This window comes from Sprattus sprattus, assembly GCF_963457725.1.
Source record: "Sprattus sprattus genome assembly, chromosome: 1".
Taxonomy (NCBI): Eukaryota; Metazoa; Chordata; class Actinopteri; order Clupeiformes; family Clupeidae; genus Sprattus; species Sprattus sprattus.
The window spans coordinates 13,446,702-13,458,764 of record NC_137920.1 but is presented as its reverse complement, the minus strand read 5'-3'; positions in this window follow the sequence as shown (position 1 = coordinate 13,458,764).

The window sequence follows — 12,063 nt, the reverse complement described above, 5'->3', positions numbered from 1 at the left end:
GCTTGTGAACATGGTTGGTGTACATTAGAGGAGCCTAATTATATCACAGGAGCCTAATACTCACTTCTGCACAGACAACAAACTCAGAACACCGACTTATGTAGGATAATCAAGTTAACGCGACTCTGTTCATGAATTGTATTTTACTGTATAATAGTCTTAGGGACATGAAGGGAATAATATTAATCAAAATCGCCATGCAGAGTTGACACTGTTAGCTTAAACTCAGAACTCTGAGCATAATATGACATGCGTGTTACTCCCTGTCAATAATCAACAGCATTCATTACAAGAGCTAGTCAAACGAATACAACTCACTCATCACAAATATCCGATAACCATACTTTCACCAATGCAGAATGAATGAAGCACACACACACACACACACACACACACACACACACACACACACACACACACGCACGCACACACACACACACACACACACACACACTCCTTCTTCGGCGGTCACTCGAGACGAGTATGACTGTCCTCTCTATAGGGTTGTCTTTTTTTCTTATTTGTGGGTCCTCAGGTGGCTGTAAAGGCAGATCCGTGACCCACAGATTCTGCTGCAGTGTGGGCATTGGAATGTTGAGGTGGTGTGTGGTGGTGGAGCCTTCCTCTGTTTGTCCTTGCGGAGTTGCCGCTTTGCCTCTGCGGCACGGCGGAGTTCAATTTCGTGGTGTGCTGCACCTTCTTTCACTGCTTTCCTCCAGTAGTCCCTGTTCAACGTAAGATCCTCCCAGTTGCTAGATGTGATGTTGAACTTTTTCAGGCTGGTCTTGATATTATCCTTGAAACGTTTCTTTGGCCCACCAGGGGCTCGCTGTCCTTCTATTAACTGGGAGTACAGGATCTGCTTAGGGAGACGGTTGTTGGGCATGCGGATGACATGGCCTGTCCATCGGAGTTGGTGTTGCATAATGATGGTAGTTATGCTGGGCATATTTGTTTCCTCCAGAATGCTGGAGTTTGTACGCCTGTCTTCCCAGTTGATCCTCAAGACTTTTCTCAAGGCTCTTATGTGGAATAGCTCCAGGGCTCTAAGGTGTCTGCTGTAGGTGGTCCATGACTCCGCTCCATACAGCAGGGTTGGGAGAATCACAGCTCTGTAGACTTGGAGCTTAGTTTCAGCCCTCAGGTCTCGGTCATCAAAGACTCTTGCCCTGAGTTTGGCATAGGCTCTGCTGGCGCAGCTCAGGCGATGGTTAACCTCACAGTCTATATCGGCTTTGGAAGAGAGGAGGCTGCCAAGGTAGGGGAAGTGGTCGACGCTTTCCAGGGTGGTGTTATCCACTTTGATGATGGGCTGGAGTGATGGCTGGTTGGATGGTGGTTGGTACAGGACCTGAGTTTTATTGATGTTCAAGGCCAAGCCCAGGGCTCTGTATGCCTTGGCAAAGGCATTTAGGATGCCCTGGAGGTCTTCAGGGGAGTGTGCTGCAATGGCGTTATCATCAGCATATTGCAGCTCCATGATGGTGGTATTCCTGACCTTGCTCTTGGCTTTGAGCCTGTTAAGGTTGAAGAGCCTGCCATCAGTCCTGTAGAGGATTGGAATCCCCTGTGGCAGCTCCTGGCCAGTGAGGTGGAGTATTGTTGAAATGAAGATTGCAAATAGGGTGGGGGCAATGATACATCCCTGTTTTACTCCAGTTTCAACGGTAAATGGCTCAGATACAGAGCCACCGTTGCTGAGCACTGTGGCTAGCATGCCGTCATGCAGTAGCCTCAGTACACGGATGTACTTGTCATGACATCCATACCTTGATAGTATACTCCACAGGTCCTGGGCAAGACATTAAACTGCACCCGGGCAGATGGAGCTCGTGAGCATGCAAGACATAGCAATCGTCTAAGGGAGGGATCCCTGACAAAAAAGACAAAAGACCTCAACGGCAGAACAGGCGGAGGATGATGGCTGACTTAAGTGGAGCTTCACAACGGCTGGGAAGGCGGATGAAGGCTGCAGCAGAGATGGGTCCCCAGTCGTCTTGGACTCCATGCCACTGGATCCTGACCCAGACCTGCCAAGGACCGTGCGGTGGCTGTCTGTGCACCAGCCTCCCCACGTTAAACAACGCCACGCATAGGCGTCCTCCACAAAGGGAATCCACCCTACCACCCCGGATTAAGTCCTATGGCGACCAGCAAGTGGCGACGGGGGCAGGGTTGTGTAGTCTGGAAGCCCCTAGTCATGAGCTGGCACATCAGGCGATGGGTGTCAGATTCAGTCGCTGGGCTCCTGGAACGAGGCAGAAGAGCTCTTCGGCAGCTGCACCCATGACTAAGCAGCCCTATTCAGGATCCGCTCTGCTTACCCCACATGGGGAAGGGGCTAGAAAAGGTGCCCTAAAAATAGCCTGCCTCATACCTCCCGACTGGATTACCGCATCCAGAGGGAACACCCCATTTCGCGGTCGAAAACTAAGAAAATTTAAATTTAACTTTGGAGCCTGGAATGTGCGCACTCTGACGGACAGCACCTCCAGTGACATACCTGAGAGACGAACCGCCATCATCGCCAGAGAACTGCAGAGATGCCGGATTGACATAGCTGCTCTCTCCGAAACACGACGGGCAGGTGAAGGGCAGCTGAAGGAGGAGAAAGGTGGCTACACTTTCTTTTGGAAAGGAAAGCCAGCCGATGAGGCCAGAAATCATGGAGTTGGACTTGCCATCAACAACCAGCTTGTCAACCACCTCTCCGAACTTCCTGTGGGGATCAGCGAGCGCCTCATGACCATCCGTCTGGTGTTGGTCAACAACCAGACAGCGACTGTAGTGAGTGCCTACACCCCTACCCTAGACTCTGACGTGGAAGAAAAAGAAGCCTTCTACGCCTGCCTGGAAGAAACCCTGTCAAAAATCCCCAGGGAGGACAAGATCATCTTACTTGGAGACTTCAATGCCAGGGTCGTCCGGGACCAACACCTTTGGAAGGGCACTATTGGCAAGGAGGGCATTGGTAACATCAACTCCAACGGAGTGCTGCTTCTGAGTATGTGCACTCAGCACGACCTCGTCATCACCAACACTCTCTATCGCCAGAAAAACAAATTCAAGGCATCATGGATGCACCCTCGCTCCAAGCAATGGCACCTCATTGACTATGTCATCGTAAGAGCCAGGGACCGCTGTGATGTGAACATCACAAGGGCCATGATAGACTCTGACAACTGCTGGACAGACCACCGCCTCATCCGATCCACAATGTCCATCAAACTTAAAAAGAGGAGGAGGATTCAGAAGAAGCAGACCCGGCGAAGACTGAACCTTGACAGCCTGAATGAAACCGCCACCCAGCAGCTACTTCAGGGCTCTCTCGGAGAAAGCCTTCAGCAAGAATACCCTGATAACATCGAAGAGCACTGGGACCTTCTCAAATCCACCATCCTTAATTCATGCGAAACCACCATGGGGTATCAGTCCAGGAAACATCAGGACTGGTTTGATGAAAATGACATAGAGATAGAACAACTTATCTCCAGAAAACGAAAAGCCTTCCGAGTGTGGCAAAATGACTTAACATGTGAGGCCAAAAGGGCAGCACACTCTAGAGCCAAGGCTGACGTTCAGAGATTGGTGAGGGAGCTCAAGAACAACTGGTGGACAGAAAAGGCATTAGAACTCCAGAGACTGGCAGACTCGGGTGACACCAGAAGCTTTTTCAGTGCCACTAAGGCTGTCTATGGCCCTAGCCACCGCGGCTTAAATCCCCTGCGCTCAAATGAAGGACAGACACTTCTGAAAGACAATGACTCCATCAACGCACGTTGGAAGGAGCATTTCCAGGAACTTCTGAACCGTGACAGCTCAGCCGAACCAGACATCGCCAGCCATATCCCGCAGAGTCCCATCAGAGAACACATGGGGGAACCACCTACCCTAACTGAGGTTCACAATGCCATCAGGAATCTCAGGAACAACAAGGCCGCTGGTCCTGATGGGATCCCTGCAGAGATCTTAAAGGAAGGAGGACCAAGTCTCTGGCACCAGATCCATAATCTACTCCTCAAGATCTGGGAAAAGGAAGAGCTCCCCTCAGAGCTCCGGGACGCCCAAATTGTCACCATATTCAAGAAAGGGGACAAGGCTGAATGTGGAAACTACAGGGGCATCTCGCTCTTATCAACAACGGGCAAAGTGCTTGCTCGTGTCCTCGCCAACCGCCTGCTACCACTATCTGAGGAGGTACTCCCTGAATCACAGTGCGGCTTCCGCCCATCCAGGGGAACAGCTGATATGATCTTTTCTGCTCGCCAACTTCAGGAAAAGTGTCGGGAACAAGGACTGCCTCTCTACATGGCCTTCATAGACTTGACAAACACACACACACACACACACACTCTCTCTCTCTCTATAACAGATACACCTCCACATGTTTTCCCTTATGAAGTTTAGGTTATACTTTTGCCATGTTATGGATCAGTCTACAGCCTTAAAGCTTTTTATCTGATCTTACCCATCCTCTTTCACATCAGTGTGCATGTGTCTGTGTGTCTGTGTGTGTATGTGACAACACTGACATGTTTAAATAACTTGTACAAAACAACTCACTTTAGAACTGATGAAACTGATTCACTGCTGAAGTTAAGAGGTTCAGGCATGGACTGATCACTCTTCACAGACACAGAGCAGGGCAGTGGAGATGGAGGGATGTGTGTGTGTCTACAAACACAAGGAGACATACAAAAACAATCAATGTAGACTCATTTCTCTGTGGAATAAAACAATGTGTTCACTCGTAACTTTATGAAACAGTATCTGCACCAATATATAATTCATTAATCACTCACTCTCACACACACACATAAAACACATCTAATTATCTCTCTCACACACTTTAACAGATACACTTTTACATGTTTTCCATAATGGAGTTTAGGTTTTACCTTCGTTTTGCTATGGATCAGTCTTCAGCCTTTAGCTTTTATTCTTACTGATCCTCTTTCATAACAGTGTTTGTTTGTGTGTGTGTGTTTGTTTGTGTGTGTGTTAGTGTGTGTGTGTGTGTGTGTGTGTGTGTGTGTGTGTGTGTGTGTGTGTGTGTGTGTGTGTGTGTGTGTGTGTGTGTGTGTGTGTGTGTGTGTGTGTTTGAGTTTGTGTTTGTGTTTGTGTTTGTGTTTGTGTTGACATGTCTGAATAACTACAAAAACTACTCACTCTAGATTTAATGGAACTGGTTCACTGCTGAAGTTAATATGATCAAGCATAGAATGTCCACTCTTCATGGACACACAGCTGGTAACTGGAGATGGAGGTCTGTGTTTGTGTCGTCTGCAAACACAACAAGATACAAGAAACCAATCAACCTACACTCATTTGTCTGTGGAATGATTGAATATGTTCACACTTAATGTTATAAAACAATATCTGCACCAATGGAGAATGAACATCTCTCCATCTCACACACACACAGACACACACATAGACACATAGAGACGCACACACACACACACACACACACACACACACACACACACACACACACACACACACACACACACACACATGCACACACCAGTGGCGGCTGGTGGTTTTTAAAGTGAGGGAGGAAGGACTGCGCGCTTGGTTGCCATTGGCCCGTTTGTACTGTTGGTGGCATAAGTATGTGAGACTCAAGTTGTTTCAGGGTGTTTTGGTGAACTACAGCACAAAATAGCCGGGAGGGATAATTATGTGAATAAAATTGATAAATTCACAAGTGGCAGCATTGTACTTTGAAAGCTGGTGGGCAGCATGTCTTTGAAGGACTAGTCCAGGCCAGAAGGAAAGGATGCAAAGCCAATAAGTCAAATCAGGACTACTCTTGATTTGTAAAACTAAATAAAAGATTCTGGGCCAATCATTGGGCCTATTTTTTCCACTCAATGACTGAAGCTATTGGTTGTAATTGAATGAATGAATATTTTCAGCTACAATTGTTTTAAGAAGAATGAAGACACAAGACCATAATTGATGCCATTTCAAATGCATCATGCTCTGAATCATTCACTTACATCCTTTTGCGCAAGTATTATTGGCTAGAAAAACGGCGTTCCTGAATTGTACCGTGGTCATCAACATAGCGCAAGATGACAGACAGCTGAGAATGACAGTTAATGTCTGTGGTCTCGTCAATTTGCCAGGAAAAGAAGTGTGCCCGGTTAAGTTCCTTTTCTAGCTCTGTTTCAATCGAATGGTGAATGGCTGCTGGATTGTTTATGACATGCCTGTGAAGACGGTGGAGCTTTCCAGATGTTCTGCCAGAACACGGTCATACTTAGCTATCACCTCCGCAAGTTCCCTGTAATTGCCCTTGTTGTCAGAATTTTCCCCTTCGTCATGCCCCCTGAATGACAACTCTAGCATGCCTAGGTAAGTCGTTGCATCTAACAGACGTTTTACCACCTCCCTATTGCCACGCACTTTAGCGTTGTGCTGTTGAATTTGCAGCCGCACACCCTCATCCTACTAACAGCTCTATAGGCATGGTGCCGCCTAGCAATGAAAGGCGGATAACAGCACCAACGTGGTCTTGACATTTGTCGTGGCGCTTGGTTGCCCTGTCAATATTTTTTATATCAGTAAATCCATGAAAAGACCACGTTGGAGAGTTGACATTCATTAGTAGACAGGGCCAGCAATATAACCGATTGTTGGTAATGCTACCAGTCACCTAGCAAACCATGTAGCACTCACGACACTGACTCTGCCGTTGCTTTTGGTGATTTCAATCTTTGGAATTGGTCTACCTGTTGCTTTAATGGCCAACTTGTCATTGTAACTCACCCCATGGAATAGTTTCTGTAATAAAACATGAACAATGTCCTCGGTTTCCATAATTTACTTTATTTGCTAATTTGCTAGATTTGAGGGGATAACCCCACCCACCATATCCAGGGCTTCTGCTTATTGGTTCATAGCGCAGACGTGACTCCAGCCTATTCGTTAATAGATTTTAGCGCTATCCAGACCCCTTAACTAGTCACACCCTCTCAGAATCCTCTAGAATTTTACGATCCTCCTCTCTGCCATTGAAGTCAACGCATTCCACCAGCCGCCAGCGCAGGCAGAGAAAATAATGGGAGTCAATGGAGGGTAGAGGGAGGAAGGTCCTCCGGCAGTAATTTTCGATAGCGATAGGGGGTGCTAATGTCATCTTTACCCAGGGAAACTAACATTACATATACAAAGGTATTAAAGTAGTCATATCTAAGGGTTTTAATTAATCACAGTAGTCTGGGCAAAGTACACTTTTTATTCTCAAAATGTTAAGGAGGATCTTCCTCCCTCTCCTCAATGGAGAAGCCTCCACTGGCACACACACACACACACACACACTCACTCACTCATTCACAGGATGGGAAGCTTCAGCCTTTACCTTTTTTAAGGCCTTAAGCCTTTTTATTATATTTTTCCTTTAATATGTATCGTAAGTAAAGAAGAAAAAAAGGTTCACATGGATTTGACTTATTGTGCAATAAATGTCGGTGGACATCGCTCTCAAGAGATCTCTGATAACGGCATCTAAGCCCACGGCCAGCTACCAAGCCAAATATGATTACTATCAGCTCTCTAAATCAAGCATTCTGATGGGTGGACTAGTGAAGTAAGAGGGGCAGAGACCAACAGGCACGTACAAACAGTACTGGTAAATGGGGCAAAGCATGGGACTGGACATTGCTGGCCGATGTCGGAAGACAACATCAAGTTCCACAGTGTATTGTACTGAGACTAGTAGTAAACTTCAACATAATCAAGATAAAACACAGGTTTTACTTATTGTCGACTGGGCTGGGTATTGAGACTAGGGCCTGGACGCTTATTTGAAGTTCAAACAACTTAACCGAGGTAAAACAAGCTCTAAAGGAGTTGTCTGAGGCTTCTGAGAAGTTGTCTGAAGCTGAGCGTACCAGTGGTTGTGGCTGAGGCGCTCACAAACTACTTGGGGTCGTTAATTAACTTGAACTCAAACTATAGAATCTATGGCTTGGCAGTTGTTTTATTGGCTAGAAGAGGTGGTTAGGTGTGAGTACTTGCAGAGAGAGGATTGGCTGCCGAATTGCACACTAATCCCAGCCAGTTATTGGAAAAAGTTTATTTGATGGAAATTCTTCTTCACTGGCAGTTGTAATTACATTTCATCTCAATATGCGTTTGGTGTGTGTGTGTGCATGCTTGAATGCGTCTTTAAGCAGGTTTGTGTTTGAGAGACTGAATTCATGCTTTTTTACTCACCCTGCATTGGTCTGTGCTGATGTGCTGCTCATGTTTCCAGGATCATCCATGTCCTGGTCATTCTTCATGGTCACGCAGCTGTGTAGAGTAGACTCTAGCCAGAGTGTCTTCCTGTAACACAGATTTAATAAACATACTGGGAAGGTGTAGGAGATGAAACACCTGTGGCTCCCTCTCTCTCAGCTCACCTCATTCTTAAATTTCCTCTTATTGATGCATACACACACTTTCAATCCATTCCTATCCACCCTCACACCGCTTAAACCTATTCCTACCAGAGGTTGGATACCCAACCCAGGACATTTATTTGTTGATGCCCAGTTTAATAAAGGCAGGCTATCCATAAAAAAACATACGTAAATGTGATATTAGAATGAACACTTACAACATTGACTCCATCGGGCTCTGGTAGGGTTCGGAAAAAAATATTTGGCTGTCGATCCCTACTCTGTCGGACGCGGACCGGGCTAGGACAGAAAAAGTGGCCTGATCCACACTCTAATCCATACATAAATCAAACCCCAAGACAAGTTTTCCTATTCTTTATATTTTAGCATGGATTTAATTAATACAAACATAATTTGGAATAAAGCTTTGTCGTCTGTCTCCCTTCTTTTATGTTGCCCACAAGCCGGCCATAACAATATACATGGACAATTACACACAAATAAATGGTACTTACAGTGTGTTTTAAACTTCACCCATCTGTTTTAATGTAGTGGTATCCATTTCCTTTGAGTTTCAAGTGCTTCCAGTTGTATTTAGTGAATCGAACTTGTATGAGTATAGTAAGAGTATGTTTGAGGTACCGTTCGCTTGGTTTACAGGAATCCAGTTCCTTGAAGCTAAGACTCTCCTTGCAGAGAACTGGCTGGACTGGTTCACAGTTTAAGGTGTGTCGAGGGCGATACTAATATCTTGTCATAAATGTTTAACTCTTTCTTTCACACTCATCTCTCTCTCTACAGTAACAAGAAAGGTAAAATACTACAATGGTATTCCCCCCTCTTTCTGTTTCTTCCATATGCATTTGTGTTAAATACGTTTACATGTACAGTATATGTACGTTTATTTGTATGTCTGATTTTATTGAAGAACGTTTGTGAAAACATGTAGATGTGTTTTTCATTTCTTTCCCAGAAAAGCCATCTTTACACAAATACAAGGTATGTCCACAGTTCTACTTCTGTCAAATTGCTCCTGGACAATCCCAGCCAATCAGGAGCATGGAAAGGGAGGGTCGTACGCAGTTTGATTGGCTGTTGAACTCAAATATCAACAACTTTTCACCAGAATTGCAGACCTATATTTAACGGTTTGTTTACCTGCTGGTTATTTTTGTCATAGACTTCAGGGTGAGATTGGACTGGGACACATTAGTGGTTGCTGCAAAAAGCTGCGCTGTTCTTTCAATGCTGGGTTGAATCTGTTGGGTAAATTAGCTGGGTTATTTTAATTCATGCTGGGTTGTTATCTGTAACCCAGCTTCTGGGTTAGTGATTGATTGATGACAGTCAAGATGCGCATGTATCTGTGTGAGTGTGTGTGTGCACATACACATGTGTGTGTGTGCGCGTGAATGTGTTTGTACGTGTGTGTGTGTGTGCATGTGGGTGTGCACGTGCATGGGTGTGAGTGTGCACGTGCGCGTGTGTGTGTGTGTGTGCGCGTGTGTGTGTGTGTGTGTGTGTGTGTGCGCATGTGTGTGTGCGTGAGCGTGCGTATGTGCATGGGTGGCGTTTGGGGCTGAGGGCACCAACAGATGCACGGCAAGCAACAATTTTACATTTACATTTCATTTTGTCATTTAGCAGAAGCTTTTATCCAAAGCGACCTACAAGGATGTATGGCAAGAGTGTGGCAGGAATGAGAGGGAGTGGGCTCAGCTCTTTATTTCCCCAAGTTCAGCTTTTCCCTTCCTCTCCACTCTGTTGTGAAACCAGAGCACCGCTTGAAGGACATTATTATAAATGTTTCTTTTTGTGTTTCCTGCCATTTGACGAACATGTCAAGAAGTATTTAGAGAATCTCCAGAGCCTGTGTGCACACATAAGATGGGGAGCCTGGGTCAGGGGAGGAATGTGTTGCATAGGAGAGAACTGCCCACTTCTAGATCCAGCCTTGGTTGGCACCATCTCTGTCTGAGTGGGTTTTTAAGGGTGTATCTGTGAGAGGGTCACTGTCTTCAATCTAGCAGAAAAATTCCACCCAAATTTTTGCTCTGCCCACCCAAATAAGTCATCTTCATTCTATCTTTTGAATCTGCCATGACAGACATATTTATGTTATTTTCCTGTCACAATTACCTGATAAAGCATGAAAGTAATATCCAAGCAATAACTGTGAACGCTATTTTATGCTTGTCTTGTCCAGGCCGTCAGGGCATATGTGGCCTATCGTCGTGGTAAAGGTGTGGGGTAAATTGTAGCTGGTGGAACTGATTTTGCACCGTGGCTGTGCTTGTTAGCTCTTTCTCTCTCCCCACTTATTCTTTGAGTGGATAACTGGCACCCCATACGGTTGTCAAATCTATAAATGAGCAAGGAGATGCCATCTGGGCATCTTGGCGCTGTCTCTGTGTGTGTCTGTGAGGGGTTCCCTGCGTACCTGTCAGCCGCGACTCCAGCTCCACCTGCTCACTTGTCTGTGAAACGACTCGTCATTGGCCAACGTAGCGCCTGTTCCTCACATCGTTCTGCATTCCATGTCAGCTGTCGGCAGCATGTCGGTAGGTTCTCTTTCACTTGCTTTTTTCATAGGGACGATAGAGTGAGATGTTGACGTAACTATGCTCTGCACTCCAGTGGCGGTCCGTCAGGGCCTTCAAGGCCTTCTCTGCTGGCCTAAACATCATCAGAAAATAAATGTAATAAAATAAATTTAATTTTAATATTTTCTTTTCATAAATATGTATTAAATGATTCCCCATAGTCCATTATCTTCATTTCATGCTTCCAGCGTTGTTCATTTATGTTAGAGCTTTCATCCAATCATATTTCCGCTATCATGTGTTGCCACGCTCCTTGAAATCTTCCCAGAGAACAGAAATCTTCCCTGAGGCCGTCAGAATTCACATTGAAGGCCCGTGTACATCTGATTGGCTATCACAACTTGCTGTTTCAGTTCATTTAAGTTGAATGAACTGAAACAGACAGTTGTGACAACCAATCAGATTTCGAGTTGGCGACACTGGGCCTTCTAGAAGGCCCGGAAGATTTCTTTCCTCGTGTTGAACGTGACACGTAAACGTCCTTTGATTGGATACTGAGGCAGACCGGTGCAGTGCTTCAGTGCTCAGTTTAGCTGGCTAAAACGACGTACATCGGTTTCAATGCTTATTCTTCTAGTTGTTTCAATTGGTAAGACTAAATATAATTACATTAACCAACTCAAATAAATTAGTTTACACAAACTTGATAATTTCAGTTTTTGATACAATTACAACGCCATTTTCAAGACGGAACTTTCAAGAAAAACTGGATATCGTGAGGATGGGAAGTTTAATGAAACTGCTTTGCAGGTGGGACAATGCGATGTTACTTGTTAAACTTGTTAAACCTCACATTGAGTCACATAGGCTACTTTTGGTGGACTTAATAAAACTTTGTAGACTAATCCCTGAAAATCGCCTTTTATTTTTAAGTTGTGACAGTAATATCCAAGCGATCATATAACTTAGAGTTTACTACTCTTAATGTATTGTTAATACGGGTGTATTGATTTGAAATGCTCCGGAAATATTAATAAAGTCTGTTGTACTCGACTATGTTAAGGTGATGCAATGCTCACTTATACTGCCTTTCTGTATAAAATATACTGGTTCGAGAGCCATGGCGT